Below are 6,149 nucleotides of genomic sequence, written 5' to 3'. Positions count from 1 at the left end.
AAGCAAGCAGTGTGTCAAGAAGCAGTGCGGCTTGGCAGGATCGTGTTTCAGGGGACGCATAACTCTTGACCTTCACCTCTCCCGAGTTCGTACAGGAGTTGCAGCGATGGGACAACTACCAATTGGATATCATATTTAAAATATATATATATATGTTCATTTGGTCATACATACCAGTGTGACATGTAATAATTGTTAATAATCTGATGAACAGTGTGGGAAGGCCTTGAGAAACCATATCTTTCAATGATGCAACTTGAAATAAGTGACATTTAAAGGAATTGCAACAGCACTAGGATGCATTCATAACAAATCTCCCCCTCCCTGCATCCTATTTCCATATAACATTTGGAGACTCGCTGAGCCTTTTACCTTCGGTTTAGGTCCACCAGCTTCAAACAGCTGTAAAAAATATATTTTTGTTATTAAAAATATATTTCATAGCGAAAAAATCAAATCCGCAACACTTGAAGCGAAAATAGCGAAAAAACCAAATCCGCAACACTTGAAGAAGAAAGAGGCAGCGTTATAGAGGGTGCAGAATAACTTACGAAACTAAGTCGGCGAGTTGATAACGCACATCTACCACCCTTGGTTCTATTGGCGAACGTGCAATTACTTGAGAATAAAATGGACGAGCTCCATTCATGACTATCCTATCAACTAGATCTGAATATCTGTAATATCCTATGTTTCTCTGAGCCGTGGCTGAACAAGGACATGGAAAATATAAATCTAGCTTTTTTTCTATACATCGGCAGGACAGCATGGCAGCATCAGGCAAAGTTAGGGGTGTGTTGTGTGTCTCTATGCTAATAACAACATCTGGTGCACAATCGCTAATATTAAGGAGGTCTCTAGGTTATGCTCACCTGAGTTACAATACCTCATGATAAACTGTAGACAATACTATTTACCAAGAGAGTTTTCATCTGTATTTTTCGTAGCTGTTTACTTACCACCACAAACCGATGCTGGCACTAAAACCAAACTCAACAGGCAAAAAATTCTAAATCACCTTTATTCCATAGACAGAGACGCATACAAAGCTCTCCCTTGCCCTCCATTTGGCAAATTTGACCATAACTCTATCCTCCTGATTCCTGGTTACAAGAAAAACTTGGAAGTACCCTACTCAATATGGAAGTGGTTCGATGAAGCGGATGCTAAATTACAGGACCGTTTTGCAAGCACAGACTGGAATATATTCCGTGATTCTTCCAATGGCATTGAGGAGTTTACCACATCAGTCACCGGCTTCATTAATAAGTGCGTCGACGAATTCATCCCCACAGTTACCGTACATACATATCCCAACCAGAAGCCATGGATTACAAGGAAAATCTGCACTAAAAACTGGAGCTGCCGCATTCAAGGATCAGGACACTAATCCGGACGCTTATAAGAACTCCCGCTATGCCCTCCGACGAGCCATCAAACAGGCAAAGCGTTCATACAGAACTAAGATCAAATCCTACTACACCGGCTCTGATACTCGTCAGATGTGGCAGGTCTTGCAAACGATCACGGAATACAAAGGGAAAACCAGCCATGAACTGCCCATTGACGCAAGCCTACCAGACGAGCCAAATGTGTACTATGGTTGCTTCGAGGCAAGCAATGCTGAACCATGCATGAGAGCACCAGCTGTTCCGGATGACTGTGTGATCACGATCTCCACAGCCGATGTGAGTAACACCTTTAAACAGATTAACATTCACAAGGCCACAGGGCCAGACAGATTGCCAGGACGCGTACTTGGAGCATGCGCTGACCAGTCTTCACTGACATGTTCAATCATGTTCAACCACCATAGTTCCTGTGCCCAAGAACGCTAAGGTAACCTGTCTAAATTACTATCGCCACGTACTGTAGCACTCACATCTGTAGCCATGAAATGCTTTGAAAGGCTGGTCATGGCTCACATCAACACCATCTTCCCAGACACCCTGGACCCACTCCAATTAGCAAACCACCCAAACAGATCCACAGATGATGCAATCTCTATTACACTCCACACTGCCCTTTCCCACCTGGATAAAAGGAATACCTATGTGAGAATGATGTTCATTGACTAAAGCTCAGCGTTCAACACCATAGTGCCCTCCAAGCGCATCAATAATCTAAGGACCCAGGGACTGAACACCCCCGTCTGCAACTGGATCGTGGACTTCCTGACGGGCCGCCCCTAGGTGGTGAGGGTAGGCAACAACACATCCTCCATGCTTACTTTCAACACAGGGGGGTGTGGTGTTTGCTTAGTCCCCCCTCAGTGGTGTGTGCTTAGTCCCCTCCAGTAATCCCTGTTCACTCAGGACTGTGTGGACGTGCACGACTCCAACAACGGTGGTAGGCCTGATCACCGATGAGACAGCCTATAGGGAGAAGTTCAGAGACCTAAAAGTGTGGTGCCAGGAAAACAACCTCTCCCTCAACGTCAGCAAGACAAAGGAGCTGATTGTGGATTTCACAATCAGCTTCACATCAACAGGGCTGTACAGGAGCAGGTTGAGAGCTTCAAGTTCCACGGTATCCACATCACTAAGGACTACAGTGCCTTCAAAAATTATTCACACCCCTTAACTTTTCCACATTTTGTTGTGTTACAGCCTCAATTTAAAATTGCTGAAATGTCTGGGCCTCCCAAGTGGCGCAGCGGTCAAAGGCTAGAGGCGTCACTACAGAGCCGGCGCACAATTGGCAGGTTAGGGGAGGGTTTAGTCGGGGTGCTTTACTTGGATCATCACGCTCTAGCGTCTCCTTGTGGCGGCCGGGCGCCTGTAGGCTGACCTCAGTCGTCAGTTGAACGGTGTTTCCTCTGACACATTGGTGTTGGCTGGCTTCCGGGTTAATTGGGCAGGTGTTAAGGAGGACGCATGACATGACCTTTGTCTCCCGAGCCCGTTGGGGAGTTGCAGCAATGAGACAAGATCGAAATTGGGGAGAAAAAGTGGGTAAAATGTATATTAAAAAAAATGTAAATACTGAAATGTCAATAAGTTGGGTAAAATATATATATTTAAACAAATTAATACTGAAAAGTCAATACGTTTTCAACCCCTTTGTCATGGTAAGCCTAAATAAATTCAGGAATAAAAATGTGCTTAACAAATCACATAATAAGTTGCATGGACTCATTCTGTGTTCAATAATAGTGGTTAACATTTTTTTTTTTTGTGACTACCCATTTTTTGTGACTACCCATGAGGCCAATGGTGATTTCAAAACAGTTATAGCGTTGAATGGTTGTGAAATGAGAAAACTGAGGATGGATCAACAACATTGTAGTTACTCTTCAATACTCACCTAAATGACAGAGTGAAAGGAAGGAAGCATGTAACAGAATACAAATACTCCAAAACATTTATCCTATTTGCAACAAGGCACTTAAGTAATACTGCAAAAAATGTATATAAAGCGTTATGTTTGGGGCACATTCGACACAACACATCCCTGAGTACCACTCATATTTTGTTTATGTTTATGACTGCATAATGTTATGGGTATGCTTGTCATCAGCAAGGACTAGGGAGTTTTTTTTTATATAAAAAGAAACAGAACACACCAAAGCACAGTGGTGCATTTGAAATTAGAAAATGCTCCGTTATTAAAATAAATGTTTTGTTCCATGTAATCCAAAAATGTGTACACCACCATCTTGTCTACTTCAAATCTTCTCTCATTGATCGAGACAGGTATTTCATCATAACATGGGGCACTATGGGGTAGACCCACCTGTCTTAATCAATGAGAGAAGAAATAGACAATAGACAAGATGGCGGCGTACACATTGTTGGATTACTTCATGGAGCAAAAAAAATACATCTTAATAACAGATCAATTTATAAATTCAAACGCACCACCTGAAACTGGACACAGACATTTTAGAAAACACATGTCTGGCAGACTCGAGAACGAAGATAGTATCGCCAAGGTAAGATGGGTCGAAAAGGTTCTGTAACTAACCTCTAACTCCCACTAATGGATACCAAACATATTTGGTTAAATCATGTTATCTGGTTCAACAATCAAAAGCTAAAGTTCCTCATGACATGTATACACACCTCTCTATAGATCCTACAGGTCTGCCATCCGATTGTGACACAATGTAGCAAAAAGCAACTGTGCAATGGACCATATAGGCAGGGTCGGTTCCAGGCATAAGCGTTTGCTTGGTCATGGATCCCTCTGACATTTTCATTGCGCACACCTGTCCCCTATTCCCACTGATTACTATTTGTATATACAGTTGAAGTCGGACGTTTACATACACCGTAGCCAAATACATTTAAACTGAGTTTTTCACAATTCCTGACATTTAATCCTCGTAAACATTCCCTGCCTTAGGTAAGATAGGATCACCACTTTATTTTAAAAACATGAAATGTCAGAATAATAGTAGAGAGAATGATTTATTTCAGCTTTTATTTATTTCATCACATTCCTAGTGGGTCAGAAGTTTATATATACTAAATTAGAATTTGGTAGCATTGCCTTTCAATTGTTTAACTTGGGTCAAATGTTTTGGGAAGCCTTCCACAAGCTTACCACAATAAGTTCTGTGAATTTTGGCCCATTCCTCCTGACACAGCTGGTGTAACTGAGTCAGGTTTGTAGGTCTCGTACCGTGGGTTAATCATTGTGCGAGTGTATTATTTATTCGAGGTACTCCTCGCTGTTTTGTTTTGGGTTTATACCCTGTGTTTTGTTACGTGTTTGTTTGGTCTTCGTCCCCATGCCTTTACACGGCACGCCGTAATTTGGGCTTAATAAAAAACCTTATTACGCATTCCTGTCTCCCGAATCATTCATACCAATGTGACATGCTTAAACAGCGAAATTGGAAATCAGCCTTGTTTGCATAGCGATGATGAAAATAATGTAATTTAGGCTTTAATGACATCCAACATTAGGTCATCACACCGTTCATATAGCAACAGACGCTAATAATTTATCGAATCCCACTGTGATGTAGAAGGGGACACTATTTGGCATGGGGACATTATTTGGCCCCCCAAAAATGTAATCTCTCTATACTGTACATACATTACCAGTCAGAAGTTTGGACATGCATACTCATTCCAGGATTTTTCTATATTTTTACTATTTTCTACATTGTAGAATAATAGTGAAGACATCAAAACTATGAAATAACACAAATGGAATCATGTAGTAACCAAAAAAAAAAAGTGTTAGGAACATTTGGGCAGTCATGATAAAATATTTTGAAAATAAATACAATGATTCATTGGATCAGTCTAAAACGTTGCACATACAGTGCTGCCATCTAATGGACAACATCGAAATTGCACCTGGGCTGGAATAATACATTATGGCCTTTCTTTTGCATTTCAAAGATGATGGTACAAAAAATACAAGAAAACGGTTGTTTTTTGCATTATCCTTTACCAGATCTCCTACATTCATGTTATATTCTCCTACATTCTGTTCACATTTCCACAAACTTCAAAGTGTTTTCTTTCACATTGTAACAATAATATGCATATAATTGCTTCAGGGCCTGAGCCACAGGCTTTAGGCGAAAATTGAAAAAAAGGGGTGGATTCTTTTAAACAAATCAAAATATATTTTATATTTGAGATTTTTGAAAGTAGTCACCCTTTGCCTTTGATGACAGCTTTGCACACTCTTGGCATTCTCTCAACCAGCTTCATGAGGTAGTCATCTGGAATGCATTTCAATTAACAGGTGTGCCTTGTTAAAAGTTAATTTGTGGAACTTCTTCACTTCTTAATGTGTTTGAGTCAATCGGTTGTGTTGTAACAAGGTAGGGGTGGTATACAGAAGATAGCCCTATTTGGTAAAAGACCAAGTCCACATTATGGTAAGAACAGCTCAAATTAGCAAAGAGAAACGACAGCCCGTAACTACTTTAAGACATAAAGGTCAGTCGATCCAGAACATTTCAAGAACTTTTTCATCAAGTGCAATTGCAAAAACCATCAAGCAATATAATGAAACTAACTCTCATGAGGACCACCATAGAAAAGGAAGACCCAGAGTTACCTCTGTTGGAGAGGATAAGTTCATTAGAGTGAACTGCACCTCAGAAATTGCAGCCCAAACAAATGCTTCACAGAGTTCAAGTCACAAACACATCTCAACATCAACTGTTCAGAGGACACTGT

Source organism: Oncorhynchus mykiss, chromosome 8 (genome assembly GCF_057628025.1).
Source record: "Oncorhynchus mykiss isolate SJ-2025 chromosome 8, ASM5762802v1, whole genome shotgun sequence".
Lineage (NCBI taxonomy): Eukaryota > Metazoa > Chordata > Actinopteri > Salmoniformes > Salmonidae > Oncorhynchus > Oncorhynchus mykiss.
The sequence above is the reverse complement of the archived record's forward strand: the minus strand, read 5'-3'. Positions refer to the sequence as shown.